Genomic DNA, 9,752 nt, shown 5'->3' with positions numbered 1-9,752 from the left:
CTTCTTCAACATGTCCATTTCCCTAATTAAAAGAAAAGGAGAAAGAAACAGATTGTAAGTTTCTAGTTATAAACCCTGTTTAAATTTGATTATTTATTAATTTGGGGGAAATGATTAGTTTGGGGGCTCTGTGTCCATCTATCGAGGAATACAGTATAGCCTCTCCATCGATTTGGGCCATCATTTATGTTTGTTACTAAGTTTTCCATCTAAGTTGGCACGTTTTTCCCGTAGGTGCTGTGTAGATTCTCTGTGACTTTGACTGTGATCCTTTTTAAAAATTGCATTCATTATTGTGTATTTGCTAGGAAATAAGAAATATCGAAACTATCGATTGAACGTTGATTTCATGTAGAGCTGTCTTGCGGGACTCACCTAGGCTTTCTACAGGTCTCCCATGCCTAGGGGCAAACAGTGTATTTTGAGAACCGTAGGAGGTGAGGACAATGAACAAGGTGATTTTTCCTTTCCCACCTATTATTAGTGTTTTCCCTTGTTTTAGTGTGTATTTTAGAGCGTCTGTTGCAGTATTGACCAGAAGAATCTCATTATCAACACCCTGGTCTTGCTCGTGACTTTCCAAAGAATGTTTTTACTTCTGAATCCTTAAGACTATTTTCTAAGGATTTAGACTTTTGAAAAGAGTTTCTAGATGTCTTCTCTTCTGGATTCTTAAATTATTTTATCGTGAACGAATGGCCAACTGTTCAGATTCTATTCTTCTGCATATATGGATAGGATCAAATTTCTCCTCTCATAGGGTAACGTGGTCGTCTACTTGGACAACCTTAGAATTTGTCCTGAATTCAGAGCCGGTCCGTCAGAAGTTCCGGAGGCCCGGACCTGCGGCAGGTGTCTGAGGGGCGACAGCCTCGGGGACTGAGCCTCCACATGTCAAACCTGACCCTCTCTCCAGGGGCCACGGGACAGGGTCCGGGCCGGCCGGGGGCGGGAGCCGGGGCGGGCGCGGAGGGCGGAGGGGCCCCGGGCCACCCCACCCCACCCCCCCCCCGTTTCCAGCCCAGGGGGGTGGGACAGAAAAAGAGGCACAGCAAAAAGCCTAGGGCACCCGGTATTCCCAGGCGGTCTCCCATGCAAGTACTAACCGGGCCCGACCCTGCTTAGCTCCCGAGATCAGAGGGAATCGGGCGGGCGGGCGCGTTGCGTTCGGGGTGGTATGGCCACAGAGGCCGGCGGCCGCCCCCGGACGCCTCAAGAGGCCGAGCTGCTGCTACGCGTCCCTCCCTGCCCAGTCGGGTCCCTCCCGCCGCCCTGGCCCTTCGCTAGCCCACCTGCCCCTATGGGGGGGCGGGCGCAGGCGGAGCCTGACGGGTCTCGCGCGCACCCCCCTGCCCCACCCGAACCGCGGACGCACCGCCGTCGCACATCCCAAGGAGCAGACCCACGGGCACGCGCGCAGGGACAGACTTCCACGCGTGGGGGCGGAGGGCCAGAGCCCGAGAGTGCGCGCGAGAGGGCCCTCCGCCGCCTCGCGCCAGGGCACGGCGGGGAGGGGCTTGCGGGCAGGGCCAGGACAAGGAGGCAGGGCCGTGGCTGCCGCTGGTCCTTCACCCGGAGGTCCTGAAGACGTGCAGTGTCCCCCCCCACCGCGCCACCCCACCCCCGTCTGGGGAGGACCGTTCTGCCCCGATTCCCGTCAGGGCCTGCGTGTGGCAGCAGGCCCCGCGCGGGGGCGGGGCCGGGGGCGGGGGGCGGTGGGGCCAGAGCCGGCTATCCTGTTGCACCGTGGGGTGGGGTTTGGGGTGGGTTGCCACGGGTCGGGGGGCCGGTGGGTCGTTTGGGTTTGGGTGGGAGTGCTCCGCGTGTGTCCTCTCTGCCCGGGTGGCCGGCGACTTGCCCTGTGCGGTGCGCCGGTGTGTCTCTCCGGAGCCCCGGCGGCGGCGAGGAGCCCGCCCGGCGTGAGGCCCGGGCCCGAGGCCCGGTGTGTGCGGCGGAGAGGAAGTCCACGGTGGGCTGGGGGTCCGGGGGCCCAGGGCACGGTTTGCCGCCGTGGGCTGTCCCGCGCCGGGTGCAGGGGATGTCCCGGAGTGCGGGGCGGGGCCGGAGAAGAGACCCAGCGGCACTTAGGGATCCCGCCGCCCGGCCCGGCCCCGTGTGGGGCCCAGGGCTGGGGCTCGGCTGCCGGCCGAACGGAAGGGCTGGGACGCTCTGCTGCTGCCGCCGCCGCCGCCGCCTGGCGGTGCTGCTGCAGCGGGGGAGAGGGGAGGAAGGCCCGGGCGGGGGCAGCGGGCCGCGCCGGGGGGCCGGGGGCCGAGCGCGAAAGGGGGGGCGGGCGCGGAGCGCGGGGGGCCCCCCACCCCCCCGACCCCCCACGGGCCGGCGGGCGGGACAAAAGAAGAGGCAAAAGCCTACAGCACCCGGTATTCCCAGGCGGTCTCCCATCCAAGTACTAACCAGGCCCGACCCTGCTTAGCTTCCGAGATCAGACGAGATCGGGCGCGTTCAGGGTGGTATGGCCGTAGACGGCGGCGGCTGGCCCCGGACGCCTCAAGAGGCCGAGCTGCTGCGACGTGGCCCTCCGGGCCCAGCGCCCCGACCCCCACCCCCGACACCCCCGCGCCGTCCTGCAGCCCCGTAGCCTTCAAAGCCTTGCTCGGCAGCTGCTACACAGCACAGAAGCAACACTTTGCCGCAGACACATATACAAATGACAGCAAAAATCAAAGACCAATAGGACATCTCTTCAAAGCACGGAGGACACAAACGGGAGGACAACGTGTGACTTGTCAGATTCTACAGACGGCAGGAGCCCACATGAAGGCTCAGGGAAATATTCCAAAGGAGTGGGACATGGCTCCGAGCTCCCCGGACATGAGCAGACTGGCTTCGGCTGACAGCAGCTCTTAGATTGTCACAGTGGAGCCAGGAAAGTAGAAAGTTCCTTCCTCGCCTTTCCTCCTTGGCGCAGTAGCAAGTAGTCCACGGTGATACGGTGAATGGATACGATTATTCTGTGGCATCACGCAAAGAGCGAATGCTGTGGGTGTCTTTGAGAACTGGGAATTTGGGTGTGAGAGAAAGAGGTGAAATCGATAAAGTATAGAGTAAAAAGCCTCTAATTTCTCAGTTTCCATTTGGATTCTCAGTGTAAGCTCAATGTATTTTTCTTTAGTTTTTTAATCTAATTCTATTTTATTGTTTAGTTTTTAGTTGTTTCCCATGGAAAGTGCTGAGAAATAGGTGCAAACTCAACAGCAGTGCATTTCACCAGCATCTAGGTCGTGGTCTCCACAAACCATTGTTATTAAACGGTCCTAAGACCTACTGGAGACATAGGCTGACTTCAAGTCTGGGGCGGGAAATGGACGCTTCTTATGCTGGGAAGCGTGGATGCTATGACATCCAACAGGACGAGGGTCACGTCAAAAGACACAGGAACCAGAATGAGTAGACTCCCGTTTGCCAAACACAGGACAGTCTGATCACCAGTAAGTATAATAATTGCAAGATATCGAAACACATTAAATATGCTTAAATCCACGATTACACCCCTCACAGCGGCAAAACTGACTCGGGTCACTGTGGACAGCGGTAGGAAACAAAGGGAAATGGTGACAGCCGGGGCCGCCCCCAACTAGTTGGGATGTGTGGACACTCTTTCAAAAGACATCTCAACCCATCACCATGTATGCACTGTATTTGCACTGGATTCAAAGAAACTGAAGTGAGTGTATGTGTCTCAGGGAAACGCAGACATCGAGTACTTGCTGTTATCTCTAATACGGTTAAATGTTTAGATGGAATAATGTGGCTGTGATTACACTGAAAAAGGAAAGAAAGCCTCCACCTTTGATAGAAACATATTGACCCTTTATCGATGGAGGGATATTACTAAGGGGATCATGAACTTAAGGTAGGAGGGGTATAAAAGAAACAAGATCTGGCTGGCCAAGGGTTGGTGATTTCTTGAGTCAGGGTAGTGAGTATGTATTCTACTATTCTGTCTGTTTTTGTTTCTATTTCAAATTTCCCATAATAAAAGGTGTCAAAAGATACCACGAAGAGGGTAAAAAACAAGCCGCAAACAGGACAAGGCATCTGTAGCGCATATACTTGGCAAGATATTACTATTACAGAATATCTATGTGTAATATGCTTCATACGCATTTGGCACTGTATCCTCACTATTAATCAGGGAAATAGGAAATAAACAATGAAGCAAGGTGTAGTTTCAAACTCACCAGATTGAGGAAACTTAAAAAACCGATCGCTGTGTTGGCTGGGAGGAAAACTCTTACCCACACCCTGCTGATACGGGAGGTGAAGTGATAGAACCATTTGGAAAACAATGTAGCATAAATGGATATGAATCCACACTGGCGTCATTCAGGAGCAAGCGTATTCTCTGAGGAGCACGTACCAGAGAGAAGATAGGGCACGTGTGACCAGGAATCGTCTAGGGTAATACTCACGGGAGCCCTGTGTACACGGACCTAGTCAAAGATCGGATAAAGATATTTCGATTGCTTCGTGCAGTGCCATTCTATAGCAGTGCTGATGAACTGCAGCTTCCTGTGTCAGCAAGGAGTATTCCCCAAACAGAAGGTTTCCCCTGGCACACAAGTTACCCAGAATGCATCCACAATGGTTCCACACGTATTATATAAACTGTGAAAATAACAAACTACCTCAATGAGACAGTCATATAACAGAGAGCAAAAACTTTAAAAGGAAAAGCAAGCAAAATGCTGACAGTCGAGATGGGATTTGTTGGGGAGAAGTGTTTCTTTGGTTGCATGCCTTCAGGAAAAGATACACAGCGGCTTGCGACCTATGAATAAACTCCCAGTTTTATAAGGTGAGTGGTAGAGTGTTGGTACAGTTAACTCGATTTAATCTAATAATAATAATAATATTATTATTATTCTTCTTCAACATGTCCATTTCCCTAATTAAAAGAAAAGGAGAAAGAAACAGATTGTAAGTTTCTAGTTATAAACCCTGTTTAAATTTGATTATTTATTAATTTGGGGGAAATGATTAGTTTGGGGGCTCTGTGTCCATCTATCGAGGAATACAGTATAGCCTCTCCATCGATTTGGGCCATCATTTATGTTTGTTACTAAGTTTTCCATCTAAGTTGGCACGTTTTTCCCGTAGGTGCTGTGTAGATTCTCTGTGACTTTGACTGTGATCCTTTTTAAAAATTGCATTCATTATTGTGTATTTGCTAGGAAATAAGAAATATCGAAACTATCGATTGAACGTTGATTTCATGTAGAGCTGTCTTGCGGGACTCACCTAGGCTTTCTACAGGTCTCCCATGCCTAGGGGCAAACAGTGTATTTTGAGAACCGTAGGAGGTGAGGACAATGAACAAGGTGATTTTTCCTTTCCCACCTATTATTAGTGTTTTCCCTTGTTTTAGTGTGTATTTTAGAGCGTCTGTTGCAGTATTGACCAGAAGAATCTCATTATCAACACCCTGGTCTTGCTCGTGACTTTCCAAAGAATGTTTTTACTTCTGAATCCTTAAGACTATTTTCTAAGGATTTAGACTTTTGAAAAGAGTTTCTAGATGTCTTCTCTTCTGGATTCTTAAATTATTTTATCGTGAACGAATGGCCAACTGTTCAGATTCTATTCTTCTGCATATATGGATAGGATCAAATTTCTCCTCTCATAGGGTAACGTGGTCGTCTACTTGGACAACCTTAGAATTTGTCCTGAATTCAGAGCCGGTCCGTCAGAAGTTCCGGAGGCCCGGACCTGCGGCAGGTGTCTGAGGGGCGACAGCCTCGGGGACTGAGCCTCCACATGTCAAACCTGACCCTCTCTCCAGGGGCCACGGGACAGGGTCCGGGCCGGCCGGGGGCGGGAGCCGGGGCGGGCGCGGAGGGCGGAGGGGCCCCGGGCCACCCCACCCCACCCCCCCCCCGTTTCCAGCCCAGGGGGGTGGGACAGAAAAAGAGGCACAGCAAAAAGCCTAGGGCACCCGGTATTCCCAGGCGGTCTCCCATGCAAGTACTAACCGGGCCCGACCCTGCTTAGCTCCCGAGATCAGAGGGAATCGGGCGGGCGGGCGCGTTGCGTTCGGGGTGGTATGGCCACAGAGGCCGGCGGCCGCCCCCGGACGCCTCAAGAGGCCGAGCTGCTGCTACGCGTCCCTCCCTGCCCAGTCGGGTCCCTCCCGCCGCCCTGGCCCTTCGCTAGCCCACCTGCCCCTATGGGGGGGCGGGCGCAGGCGGAGCCTGACGGGTCTCGCGCGCACCCCCCTGCCCCACCCGAACCGCGGACGCACCGCCGTCGCACATCCCAAGGAGCAGACCCACGGGCACGCGCGCAGGGACAGACTTCCACGCGTGGGGGCGGAGGGCCAGAGCCCGAGAGTGCGCGCGAGAGGGCCCTCCGCCGCCTCGCGCCAGGGCACGGCGGGGAGGGGCTTGCGGGCAGGGCCAGGACAAGGAGGCAGGGCCGTGGCTGCCGCTGGTCCTTCACCCGGAGGTCCTGAAGACGTGCAGTGTCCCCCCCACCGCGCCACCCCACCCCCGTCTGGGGAGGACCGTTCTGCCCCGATTCCCGTCAGGGCCTGCGTGTGGCAGCAGGCCCCGCGCGGGGGCGGGGCCGGGGGCGGGGGGCGGTGGGGCCAGAGCCGGCTATCCTGTTGCACCGTGGGGTGGGGTTTGGGGTGGGTTGCCACGGGTCGGGGGGCCGGTGGGTCGTTTGGGTTTGGGTGGGAGTGCTCCGCGTGTGTCCTCTCTGCCCGGGTGGCCGGCGACTTGCCCTGTGCGGTGCGCCGGTGTGTCTCTCCGGAGCCCCGGCGGCGGCGAGGAGCCCGCCCGGCGTGAGGCCCGGGCCCGAGGCCCGGGTGTGCGGCGGAGAGGAAGTCCACGGTGGGCTGGGGGTCCGGGGGCCCAGGGCACGGTTTGCCGCCGTGGGCTGTCCCGCGCCGGGTGCAGGGGATGTCCCGGAGTGCGGGGGCGGGGCCGGAGAAGAGACCCAGCGGCACTTAGGGATCCCGCCGCCCGGCCCGGCCCCGTGTGGGGCCCAGGGCTGGGGCTCGGCTGCCGGCCGAACGGAAGGGCTGGGACGCTCTGCTGCTGCCGCCGCCGCCGCCGCCTGGCGGTGCTGCTGCAGCGGGGGAGAGGGGAGGAAGGCCCGGGCGGGGGCAGCGGGCCGCGCCGGGGGGGCCGGGGGCCGAGCGCGAAAGGGGGGGCGGGCGCGGAGCGCGGGGGGCCCCCCACCCCCCCGACCCCCCACGGGCCGGCGGGCGGGACAAAAGAAGAGGCAAAAGCCTACAGCACCCGGTATTCCCAGGCGGTCTCCCATCCAAGTACTAACCAGGCCCGACCCTGCTTAGCTTCCGAGATCAGACGAGATCGGGCGCGTTCAGGGTGGTATGGCCGTAGACGGCGGCGGCTGGCCCCGGACGCCTCAAGAGGCCGAGCTGCTGCGACGTGGCCCTCCGGGCCCAGCGCCCCGACCCCCACCCCCGACACCCCCGCGCCGTCCTGCAGCCCCGTAGCCTTCAAAGCCTTGCTCGGCAGCTGCTACACAGCACAGAAGCAACACTTTGCCGCAGACACATATACAAATGACAGCAAAAATCAAAGACCAATAGGACATCTCTCAAAGCACGGAGGACACAAACGGGAGGACAACGTGTGACTTGTCAGATTCTACAGACGGCAGGAGCCCACATGAAGGCTCAGGGAAATATTCCAAAGGAGTGGGACATGGCTCCGAGCTCCCCGGACATGAGCAGACTGGCTTCGGCTGACAGCAGCTCTTAGATTGTCACAGTGGAGCCAGGGAAAGTAGAAAGTTCCTTCCTCGCCTTTCCTCCTTGGCGCAGTAGCAAGTAGTCCACGGTGTGATACGGTGAATGGATACGATTATTCTGTGGCATCACGCAAAGAGCGAATGCTGTGGGTGTCTTTGAGAACTGGGAATTTGGGTGTGAGAGAAAGAGGTGAAATCGATAAAGTATAGAGTAAAAAGCCTCTAATTTCTCAGTTTCCATTTGGATTCTCAGTGTAAGCTCAATGTATTTTTCTTTAGTTTTTTAATCTAATTCTATTTTATTGTTTAGTTTTTAGTTGTTTCCCATGGAAAGTGCTGAGAAATAGGTGCAAACTCAACAGCAGTGCATTTCACCAGCATCTAGGTCGTGGTCTCCACAAACCATTGTTATTAAACGGTCCTAAGACCTACTGGAGACATAGGCTGACTTCAAGTCTGGGGCGGGAAATGGACGCTTCTTATGCTGGGAAGCGTGGATGCTATGACATCCAACAGGACGAGGGTCACGTCAAAAGACACAGGAACCAGAATGAGTAGACTCCCGTTTGCCAAACACAGGACAGTCTGATCACCAGTAAGTATAATAATTGCAAGATATCGAAACACATTAAATATGCTTAAATCCACGATTACACCCCTCACAGCGGCAAAACTGGACTCGGGTCACTGTGGACAGCGGTAGGAAACAAAGGGAAATGGTGACAGCCGGGGCCGCCCCCAACTAGTTGGGATGTGTGGACACTCTTTCAAAAGACATCTCAACCCATCACCATGTATGCACTGTATTTGCACTGGATTCAAAGAAACTGAAGTGAGTGTATGTGTCTCAGGGAAACGCAGACATCGAGTACTTGCTGTTATCTCTAATACGGTTAAATGTTTAGATGGAATAATGTGGCTGTGATTACACTGAAAAAGGAAAGAAAGCCTCCACCTTTGATAGAAACATATTGACCCTTTATCGATGGAGGGATATTACTAAGGGGATCATGAACTTAAGGTAGGAGGGGTATAAAAGAAACAAGATCTGGCTGGCCAAGGGTTGGTGATTTCTTGAGTCAGGGTAGTGAGTATGTATTCTACTATTCTGTCTGTTTTTGTTTCTATTTCAAATTTCCCATAATAAAAGGTGTCAAAAGATACCACGAAGAGGGTAAAAAACAAGCCGCAAACAGGACAAGGCATCTGTAGCGCATATACTTGGCAAGATATTACTATTACAGAATATCTATGTGTAATATGCTTCATACGCATTTGGCACTGTATCCTCACTATTAATCAGGGAAATAGGAAATAAACAATGAAGCAAGGTGTAGTTTCAAACTCACCAGATTGAGGAAACTTAAAAAACCGATCGCTGTGTTGGCTGGGAGGAAAACTCTTACCCACACCCTGCTGATACGGGAGGTGAAGTGATAGAACCATTTGGAAAACAATGTAGCATAAATGGATATGAATCCACACTGGCGTCATTCAGGAGCAAGCGTATTCTCTGAGGAGCACGTACCAGAGAGAAGATAGGGCACGTGTGACCAGGAATCGTCTAGGGTAATACTCACGGGAGCCCTGTGTACACGGACCTAGTCAAAGATCGGATAAAGATATTTCGATTGCTTCGTGCAGTGCCATTCTATAGCAGTGCTGATGAACTGCAGCTTCCTGTGTCAGCAAGGAGTATTCCCCAAACAGAAGGTTTCCCCTGGCACACAAGTTACCCAGAATGCATCCACAATGGTTCCACACGTATTATATAAACTGTGAAAATAACAAACTACCTCAATGAGACAGTCATATAACAGAGAGCAAAAACTTTAAAAGGAAAAGCAAGCAAAATGCTGACAGTCGAGATGGGATTTGTTGGGGAGAAGTGTTTCTTTGGTTGCATGCCTTCAGGAAAAGATACACAGCGGCTTGCGACCTATGAATAAACTCCCAGTTTTATAAGGTGAGTGGTAGAGTGTTGGTACAGTTAACTCGATTTAATCTAA

The 9,752-nt window shown here is 54.1% G+C and overlaps 2 non-coding genes and 2 pseudogenes across 2 annotated transcripts; all 4 read right to left on the bottom strand.

The window, feature by feature from the left end:
- Window positions 1–1,057: 1,057 nt before the first annotated feature.
- Window positions 1,058–1,189, bottom strand: LOC123629569 (annotated as a pseudogene).
- Window positions 1,190–2,366: 1,177 nt separating this feature from the next.
- LOC123629561 lies at window positions 2,367–2,485 on the bottom strand. Its single transcript, XR_006732110.1, has one exon. It is a non-coding gene; the product is annotated as a 5S ribosomal RNA (ribosomal RNA).
- Window positions 2,486–5,944: 3,459 nt separating this feature from the next.
- On the bottom strand, window positions 5,945–6,076 carry LOC123629567 (annotated as a pseudogene).
- A 1,177-nt stretch (window positions 6,077–7,253) lies between these two features.
- Window positions 7,254–7,372, bottom strand: LOC123629560. The gene has a single exon (XR_006732109.1). It is a non-coding gene; the product is annotated as a 5S ribosomal RNA (ribosomal RNA).
- Window positions 7,373–9,752: the final 2,380 nt, after the last annotated feature.

Source organism: Lemur catta, unplaced genomic scaffold (assembly GCF_020740605.2).
Source record: "Lemur catta isolate mLemCat1 unplaced genomic scaffold, mLemCat1.pri scaffold_174_ctg1, whole genome shotgun sequence".
NCBI lineage: Eukaryota > Metazoa > Chordata > Mammalia > Primates > Lemuridae > Lemur > Lemur catta.
Note: the sequence above shows the minus strand (reverse complement) of the source record. Positions and strands in the feature narration are given on the sequence as shown.